Source organism: Propithecus coquereli, unplaced genomic scaffold (genome assembly GCF_000956105.1).
Source record: "Propithecus coquereli isolate 6110/MARCELLA unplaced genomic scaffold, Pcoq_1.0 Scaffold944, whole genome shotgun sequence".
NCBI lineage: Eukaryota > Metazoa > Chordata > Mammalia > Primates > Indriidae > Propithecus > Propithecus coquereli.
Genome location: NW_012155774.1, coordinates 152,871 through 163,108, shown reverse-complemented (window position 1 = coordinate 163,108; position 10,238 = coordinate 152,871).

Genomic DNA, 10,238 nt, shown 5'->3' with positions numbered 1-10,238 from the left:
GCCGGCCGCCGCCTCCCCGAAGCACAGCTCCCCCAGGCCTTGGACCAAGGGGGAGCAGAGGGGGAGGAAAGGGAGGGCGCATCTCCTGGATGGCACTGCTTGCGGGGGCTGGGGGGGCGTTATTCCTTCCCTTTCCCCAGTTTTATTCTCTTTAGAGAAGGATAGGGACCCTGACACTAGGCCAGACACTGGAAGATGGCTCTCCTAGGTCCCATTCTGCCCCATTTTGGTCAGCTCCTCCAAGCCTATTGTTCTTAAAGGCCTATTCATCCACATGTTAATAATAGATTATTATGGGAATAATGATACGTAATAATGACAGTAATAAGACCTCTCTGTACGGATGCTTTGTGTTTCCTGCCTCCTGCCCGATGAGCATAACCTAACGGCCACAGGGATGGCCCAGTTGTGGGGAAGGGTGCCTTCCTCCCCTGCACCAGCCCGCGAGTCAGGGGACAGGGACCGGAGCTGTCAGTTCCCATCCATAGTCCATATGCACACTCACCGGACAGCTCTTAACTCCCGGAACGCCCCTCCAGGAGAGCGGTAGACAGTGCCATAAGAGAAGAAAGACAAACAAGACAGGTGTGTCCTGAGCCCCAGGGGGCAGCGGTAGAGGCAGCTGGAGGTGGCCACTGCCCTGCCTGAGGCACCTCCAAGGTCTCAGCCTGTCTGCCAGTCATGCCCTCCCGTGGCTCCTCTTCCCCACCCCTCCATAGGAGTGTCCGGAGGGCACCAACCTGGCCAGTCCTGCCATGATCCAAACTTCTCTCCCTGAGGAAACCAGGCTCTAGACCAGGCTCTGCCCCTAACTCTGTTTAATCAGTTCCCCGCTGCCCCCACTGGGCCTGGGACTCGCTCATGCTCTCTCCACTTCCAGGTTAATTCACAATTGTATGCACTTTTGAAGTTTTCACGGCCCTCTCACGTTTCAGATTCTTATGACAGATAGGTATTATTGAGAAAAACAAGACTCAGAGAGGTCAAGCAACCAAAATGAGGTCACACAGCTTTGTAAATGGCAAAGCCAGGATGAGAATGTGTGGTAGCTAACAGGGCCCAGGATCTTTTGATGATATCAACAATGCCTCTACGAAAGCATCTGGATATAAACAGTTCCCTTTAGAAATGACCCAGCCACCCACTTTTTTCTCTTCGGCTCACTGAGTGGAGGCATGCCAGGCTTTTAGACACAGGAGAAGGGCAAAAAAGGAATGAACTATGGATGGCAAGAGTGCGTAGGCGAAGAGGGGGCCGTAGGAGGGAATTCAGCAGGGCATGCTCTACTGCCGGAAGGGTCTTCACCAATTAAACACCCAGTTCCCAACACCACTCCTTCCTAGTGGCCTGGGTAGGTCCTGGAAACCTGGAGTCCTGTCTTCCAGTCTCATGACCTGGGACTAGGGGAGATGACTCATTCCGAATCTTTCCCCGGAATTGGCATCTTTCCTGGTAGCCCCATCTGGGAGAGGCTCAGGCCCAGGTTGGATTATTTGGGCCATGAGAAGAATAAAGAAGCATTCAAGAGCCGGGGGGAGCAGGGTGCAGAGGGGGCTGGCGCTGGTGCTCCCTCCCTGGTAGGGTGTCCCCGCACCTCCCCAGGGAACAGAAGCTCTCACTCAGCCTTCCGGGGCACTCGCCGAGGCAATGTGGGGCCCCACAGATACTCACTCAACTCTTAATGACTTGTTGACTCCATTGATGGACAGAATGTCCCCCTGGTAGCAGCCCAGAGCTGGCTGCTCCTCTGCCCGCCCCAAAGGGCAGCTGATCTGCACGGTCAGTCGATCTGAGTCCAGCTGGAACAGGCCAGATTACAAAACAGCCCCAGGAAGTAGTATGCTGGACATGGCTCCAGCTCGGTCTGAGCCACCTCACATTGGACCGGGAGCAGGGAGCCCACCGGGGGGAGGAGGACCCATTCTAGGGGCTACCCAGGACAAGGTGGAAAGAAAGATGGGAATAAGGTGGGCCAGAGGCAAGAATGGGACCCAGAGAGATGCAAAAGTAACATAGCTTCTGTTTCCTACAATACTCGCTCAGTCCCATGAACTCTGTTTAGTGGTCATAAATTGTTAGACTCAATCTAAAGCATTGATGATAATTTTATTAACAAAATAGAATGTATATTAACACCGCAGAAATTTTAAAACTGAAGATGATGTCACTCCTTTGCTCCAAATCCACCAGAGCCTTCTCATCTCGCTCTGAGTAAAGCCAAAGTCAGCGACGCTGCCTGCCAGGCCCATCCGACAAACCTCCTTCCTCAGGGGCTGTGCACTTTCTCTTCTCACTGTCTAGAACATTCTCCCCAGGATCACCCTGTGGTTCATTTCTTCACCTCGCTCAGCTCTTTGTTCAGATATTACCTTCTCAGCGACGTCTTCCCCCAACATCCTGTTCACAGCCACGATCCCCTCCCCACGGACTCAGACACACACACACACCATATCCCCTCCTGCTTGGCTTTCTCTATAGCGTGTGTTAGCATCCACGACTCCATATCGCTCTTATTTATGGTTTATCTCCTCTGCTAGAATGTAGGCTCCATGCCAGCGGGGAGTGTTAACTGTTTTCTTCGCCCCTGTGGCTCCAGCAGCCAGACTGTTGCCCAGTTCACAGTGGGCCCTCCGTAAGCAATTGTTGAATGAATGAATGAAATGGCCACGTACCTGACAAGAATTGGGAGGTGGAAAGGATAATGCAATAGTGTCCCCTTCTGTCATTATCGGGAGTCAATAAATGCAACCTAGAGTTAATGAACTAATAAAAAGAGGTCTAAGTATATTATTTAAAACAATGGGAACCACTGGGTAGTTGCAGCAGAGTGTTAGGGCAGTAAGACTGTCCTGTATGATACTGTAGAGGCAGATGCATGACATTATACATTCGTCAAAGCCCACGGAACTGTACATCATCAAGAGTGAGCTTAATGCAAACTATGGACTTTAGTTAATAATATGTGTATCAATATTGGCTCATTAATTGCAAAAAAATTACCATATTAATACAAAATGTTAATAACGGGGAAAAATATGGGGACGGGGGAGGTATACAGGAACTCTGTACTATCTGCTGAACTTTCCTATAAATCTAAAGCTGTTGCAAAAATTAAGTATATTAATTAAAACCAAAAATAAGTGATTAACGTGGTTCCTCTGGGAAGAATGGGGAAGTAAGAGACTTTTATTTTTTCGTTATTCACCATTCTGTACCGTTTGATTTTTTAATCCTGTGCATGCATTGCTTCCCTTAAAAATCTAATTAAATGTTCAGTACATAAATATTCATGCAGCGGAGCCATTGAAAATAATGAAACAGATCTACAGGTCTTAATAGAGAGGGAAGTCTGAAATGTGATGTTTTGTGGGGATCTGTTTCGGTATAGGCAGTGTAATGTGGTAAATAGCATGACCCGCATGAATAAAAGTCCATCTCTGTTGTACAGGTTATCTGGAAGGATTCATCAATATGTTACCTATGGAATCTCCGGGATGTGGATGGACAGCCTGATGATGCTTGTCACTTGATGGGCATGCTTCTATGTGGTTTGGATGTCATACTCATGTATTACATATATTTTTAAATAAAATAAACACACACATATTACATATATGCTTTTAAAATAAAATTTCAAATGCAGGGGCTGGCTAGAAACCAAGGGTTGATGTAGAGGCTTGAATGATTGTTGCTGGACTCCGGCATTCCCGGGATTCTCCAGGGTGGGCGCTGCAGAGCCTCCCAGCGTGGTGTGGACCAGAGCAGAGCAGACCCTCTCGCCTCTGCAGTTCTCGCCCCCATTCCTCAAGCTTGGGAAACGTAGAAAAGGGGCTGGTTCCCCCATTGTCCCCTGGCAATGTGCAAACAAATCACCTGCGGATCTTAGAACTGTATATTCTAATTCAGTAGGTCTGGGATAGGAGCTGAGATTCTGCAGTTCTAGAAGCTTCCATGTAACACTGATGCTGCTAGTCTGTGGAACACACTTTAGATAGCAAGGGTCTAGAGCAGTGGTTCTCAGAGTGTGGTCCCCAGACCAGCAGCATCAGTATCACCCAGGGGGAAACTTGTTAGAAATGTAAATTCTAGGCTCTACTCCAGACTGACCAAGTCAGAAACTCTGGGTTTGGGGCCCAGCGATCCGTGCTTAACAAGCCGTCCGGGTGATTCTGACGCACACATGTGAGAACCACTGGTATTGGGGAAGGCGCACTCAGCTGCGAGACAGCACACTCGTGCCATAGCCCCAGCTCTAACACTTGGTGTTGCCTTGGACAATCGATTCCCCTCCCTGACCTTAGTTTCCCCATCTGTAAAATGGAGGCTGTCTAGCTCCATCCTACAAATTTAGTACAGATTTGCAGGAAAGCCTGGCTAGTTTATGGGGGTTAGGGAACTCTCTATATAGGTGAGAAAAAAACATAGCTACTCCCTCCTCAACCTGTCCCACATTCCTAGATTTGTCAGGCCAGGTATCTCCTCCTCACCTAGATGGGGCAGGAAAACGGGTCCACAGCCCTGCTTCTCCCCACCCGAGCCCACTTCTGGGCTTCTGCACTCACCCTCCAATCCATAGGTCCCTCCCTGCTCTCCTCTCCTGGGAGCCTGGGGGCAGGGAGACCCACCCCCCAGCTGACCTCTCCCTCAGACTTCTCCTGACCTGCTCAAACCCCTTTGATGTACAGCTCTTTGTTTCAGAGCTTTGGGGTTTCCTTGGATCTCTGTTGTTCTAAAGGGAAACGTGGAAAAAAAAAAAACCAACCATGGTTTTAAGTCTCTAATGACTTAGGTTTTATGGGCACCATTGCAACAGACCTCAAGTGGGCAGCAACCCTGCAGCCAACCCGCCCAGGCTTGCTCCTGGGCCTGGCTCTCGGTGGAAATCCCCTCCCATGCTCAGCCCTTTAATCACTTTCCAGCCCCATAACTTTCCTGATTCACCAGCGATCCCTTTCGTCTTGAGAGCGCCCACTGCCCCTCTCTATGGGGCTGAGTCTGGGCTTGAAGGCATTTGATCCCAGCTTGGGTCTGACAGAGATTGGACTTGTGGGCTCGGGAGTCAGGTTGGGGCCTGCAGAATTCTCCCTTTTCCCATGCCATCTTGGCATCTGGGTGCCCATGTTGTAGGAGCAAAGGGGCTGCCCTGGAATGACCCTCTTCCTTGGGGACACTGGGGCCAAGGGGCAAGGATACCAGAAGGAGACTGACTGTGCCCAAGGAACTAGTGGCCTTAACCAACCCGCCAGTACTAGCTGTGCAACCCCTGACATAGCCATTGCTTTCTGTTCCATAGCTTCTCTGTTCTTTTAATAATAACGTGCTTCAAATGCAAGCAGGACTCCACCCTTCTTGTCACTCCAGCCCCAGAGACAACAATCACTTAGGTTGGTGGGGGTCTTGCCAGACATTTGTCTACACTTTTCACATGTTTGCAGCCAGACCAATATAAAGCAGGATTCTCACTGGTAATGGGAGGGGGTTGGTTGGAGGATAAGGGGATAAGTCCCCTTCCAGCTCTGACATTTTCTGCATTTGTGGGCGGCTCTTCCCTCTTCCCCTAAAGACCAGACATTTGTAGGCTCTCTCCAAAATTACAGGGGGAGGGACAGAGAATGCACAGGGAAAAAGGAACACAAGGAAAGGGAACAGTGTCAACAGTAGTTCCTTCTCACTGAGGCGAGGGGATTGTGGATGAGTCTTTTCCCGCTTGCCTCTGATTTTCAAACGCTTCATGGTCAGAGTGTATGAAGATTATTATTCGTGAGTATTACTGTGATGACAGGGAAGTTTCTCTGCAGTGTCATTGTCGAGATCAGACAGAGGAGGTGGCTGTGAGCTGTCCAGCCTGGGACTGGGGCCGAGAGGAAGTTAACAGGTAGCTCAAGGCGGAGGGACACGTGGAGGGGCTGAGGGAGGAGAGGGAGGCTCACAGCACGTTCTTAGACGTGATCTATGGGGAGATTCATGGAAAGGAACTTTAGAGTAAGTCCTACTGTGTGTGAATTAAGTATTCTGAGCCAGGACCTGGGCTAGGCTCTAGGGATACAATGGCAAATTGCAAATCAGAGTTCTCTTCTTAATAGGGACTGGCGAAACAGGGGGAGGTGGAGGTCACCTCCTCAGGGAATCCCCTCCTACCTTTGGCAAGAAGATGTGTCCTCCTGCTGAAGAAGGTCTCAGAGGTAAGTATTAGATCTTTGACAGACCACAATCCTGACTTAGCAGAAACGTGGTCTCCCACTACAGGCCACGGCCTATTTAAGGTGATATCCCCACGTCACTGCTGATATTGGTGTGTGTACCAGTCGGGATGGGCTAGGTTATTCTGCACTAACAAACTCCCCCCAAACCTAATAGCTTAACACAGCAAAGTTATCCCACTCACACCAGATGTCCTACTTGGGCTGGCAGGGGAGGTTCTGCTCATTGTGGTACACACAGATCCAGGTTGATCCAGGTTCCACCTTGACATCACTTCCATCCTCTCCGCAACAGAGGAAAGGGATGAGTCATTTCTGGTCTCAATTAGACGCCAGAGCAAGCCACATGGCCACATTTAAATTCAAGGAAGGAGGAGAAATGTAACCTTACCATGTGCCCAGATGAGGAGTATAGCTAAAGGACCAGACAGTGTGGTTGCCATGGGACGGGTGGGTGCCCCCAGGAGGCAGGCCCACAGAGACTCCTCTTCACTCCAATAGGGAGCAACAGTCCCCCTTGGTCCAGGACCGAGCCCTTGAACTCTCCGGAAGAGTCAGGCTGAGGTCAACAGAGTGGAAATGTAGAAGGCTCAGGGGCAGGTGCTTCAGAAAAGGCACCAAGGATTTGTCCAGGCATGAAAAATGCCCACTATGGGCTTCATTCATCACAGTCTGCTTCCTGAATTTCCACGGCCTTTGGGGTGAGTCTTCCTAGGTCCATAAACTCAGAACATCGGAGCTGGGCGGGTCCCCTGGAGCCCAGCTGCACAGCACCGTCCCAGGAGAAGCAGCAGCAGCACCACCTTCCCTTGGGAGCTTGATCTCAGGCCCCACCCCCAACTACTGAACCAGAATCTGCATTTTAACAAGACCCGGGGAGAGTCATAGGCACATTAAACCTTGAGAAGCACTTCCCTGGAACTGATTCAGGCCAACATCTTCACTTCACAAACGAGGAGCTGACACCCAGAGGGGAGGCGGTTGGCCCAAAGTCACATAGCTGGTTCCAATCCTGGCTTCACCACTTACAGGGACTTTGAGTAAGTCACTTAAAAATTCACTGAATCTGTTCCCTCTTCTGTGATAAACAGATAATCTAACCACCTCCTGGTGCTTATGTGACGATCGAACAGGACAGCATCTAGACTGGTGACAGGCATATCGTACGTGCTCAACAAATGTTAGCTGCGGTCCCAACTTACTGTTCTAGCACCACTCCTCATACCCCCCATATGTGGCAGTTTTTTCTTAAGATGAGAGTGCAGGGACGGGACCTGGACCCAGCCTCCTGCAGTTACGCTCCATCTGACCTTGAGCCAATTCCTGAATTAGTCTTTGGTTCTTGGCTTCAGTTTGATCATTCGTAAATGGGTATGATGATAGCACCTACCACACAGCGTTATTATGAGAATTAAATGAATTAATACATTTAAGGTCTTCCAGCAGTCTATGGCACGTGGTAAACGCACAAAATGGATGAATGGTGTTTCCAAAATGTGCAAAAGAAGGCTGGTGTGGGTGGAGCTGGGCCCCAGGCAGGTAAGCGTCTCTCTCAGAGGGAGCTGCTTCTGTTGTGCTGCATTGACCCAACGCAAGTCCCCAGCGTGCTTCTCTGGCCCCTGGGCAGTCTGCACCCCGGCCGTGTTTTTCCTCCTCGACTATGAAATGAACTTACTGGGCTCCCTGGTGCCCCCATCAGGGACCACCGAAAGGCCAGGCCAGGCTTGTGCTGGGAAGGAGAGGACTGGGGCAGCCCATCAAATCTCTGAAGCGCCGAGAGAGGGTTTAGACCTGCTCTGGATGACTCTAGGAGGCAGAAATAGGAAGCTCCGGGAAGTCCTCTCTTATCATTAGACCTGTTCCGAGGCAGCTGCCGGGCGGGGCGCTGAGCTCCGGGCAGCGAGGCGGTTGCCCCACCGGCGGGTAGCGGCGGGGCTGGGAGGCCGGACCAGCCCGCAGGTTCTCAAGCCTGGCGGAGCTTGGCCGCCGGCATCACCGGAGGAGCCTTTCAAATGCGGATTCCCAGGCCCCGCCCGCGCCAACAGAATCGGAATCTCCAAGGGTGGGGCTGGAAATCCACTTTAAAAGGCTTCCTTCCCGGACGCTCGCAATGAGGGGCGGGCCGGAGTCCTCCCGGAGTCGGCCGAGCTCCGCGCTCCGCCCCGCCTACCTCCGCCGCGCTCACCCGGGCCGGGTGCGGGCGCCGGGCCTCGCTGGATTCCCGCCCCTCAAAGAATTTCCGTGCCCTCGATTCAGACATCACTCCCACACCTACCAGCAACTCCCTAAGGACCTCTGTCCTCGCTCCGCCCGTCTGCCCCCTCTGGTCTCCCTGTCCCTCCCCGGCCGCTCAGGGGACCCAAACAGGTTGCCGGAGGGCAGACCGGGGCGGCTGGGCCTGCCTCCCCTCAGAAGGGTCAGCTCTTTCCCGCCACACCCTAAAGGCCCAGGGCACCGCTCCCACCACGTGCATCCTCCTGGGGGGCGCCCTGGACCCCGTGCTCAGAGATCGCAGAAACGGGAAAAGAAACGCCGGAATGGACGTAAATATCCTTGCTCACCGCTCGGTCGGGTCCGCGGTTTGGTGTCGCACAGGCCCTGTGCGCAAATCCTCCACCGGAGAAGCCAGCGTCGGGGAAGAGTGTGCGGCGCGCGAGCCAAGCGTCCTCGGGGCGCACGGGGCGAGGAGGGCTGAGACGCGCCCACCCGAGCGCCTGCCTTCGCCCCGACCCCACAGCACCACCTGGCGGCTCCGGGCACAGCGCGAGCGCCGCCCCTCCGCCCAGCCCGTCCGTGCCCAGAGGGTGCTTCCGGGCCCAGCCGCACCTGGCTGACAGCCCCTCTGCCTCGCCCCGGGTCTCACTCCCGGGAGGCGCGTCCAGGCCCCTTCCCCACTGCGGGGCTGCCCCGTAAGAGCCGTGGTCCCCAGCAGGACGGCGGGTGTGGCTGGGGCCGGGAGGGTGGGGCGCCGAGAGGCCCGCCCGAGCAGCCAGCAGAGGGCAGCCTATTCCAGCTTTGGGCCCGGAAGTCTCCTATCCTGGCGGCTCCTGGGGGCCCCTCCCAGGACAGGAGGAGGATCCACCTGTGTTTGTGGAACCATCCATCCATCCTCCCCACACAAACCTTTCCCCAGCACCGCCCCCGGCCACACCCTGTGCAGGAGCTAGAGGGGATACCAGGTGAAGGAGACCTTGGCCCCGCTTGGGGAGCTCCCAGCCAGCGCCCACCTGGCCGGCCTTCTCCTTTGGACTCCTCCCGCTCTTCTACCCGTCGCCTTGCACTTTCCTATTGCTCTGCTCGTTGACCTGTCTCATACACGCACAGGCCCCATTCCCAGAGTCAGGGAGGGGGCTCTGTCAAGGCCACCGTTGGATCTGCTCATCTGGGTAACATGTACGCAGGCCTTGTTAAAGCATCTGCTTCTTGTTGTTTGCAAAATTCAGCGGGGCATGTTTCAAGGAGGGCTGAAGCAGAGAAGCCCGGCCCCAGAGCATCAGACAGGTATCTCCAAGATGAAGGACATAGCGACCCCTCAAATGAGCCTATTTCCAAAACAATGTGGCCTTCTGTGGGCTAGGCTGTGGGGGCCCCAACAATGTGGAAGGCTGAGCTAGGCCCCTCCACCCCGCCCCTCCTAGGCAGAAGCGAGCTTTCTGGATTTGACACGCAAGTTCCTCTGGCTGAGTTTCCCTCTCTCGCTGGGGCTTTCCAAGCTGGGAGAAGTTCTGAGCACAATTTGGGGGTCTGGCTGAGCCCCTCAAAGTCCAAAGCCCACATGTTTCCCATGCCCAGACGTGGGGGAGGAGGCCAGACAGGGCTAGGCAGTGGCATTTGGTTGGTCAGGTCACTTTGGGCAGTGTGTTCAGTTAGAATCGATACTGAAAAGTAACCGGTCCTTGAGAAGCAGCAGGAACGAACCCACTTTGACTCATTTCCAGCCGGCCTCCTGCTAATTTCACTGTCCCATCAAGTTCCCTCCTGGCCCGGGGGAGAGGCAGTGCTCCTCAGACAGGAATGCAGGAACGGACACCGAAGTTT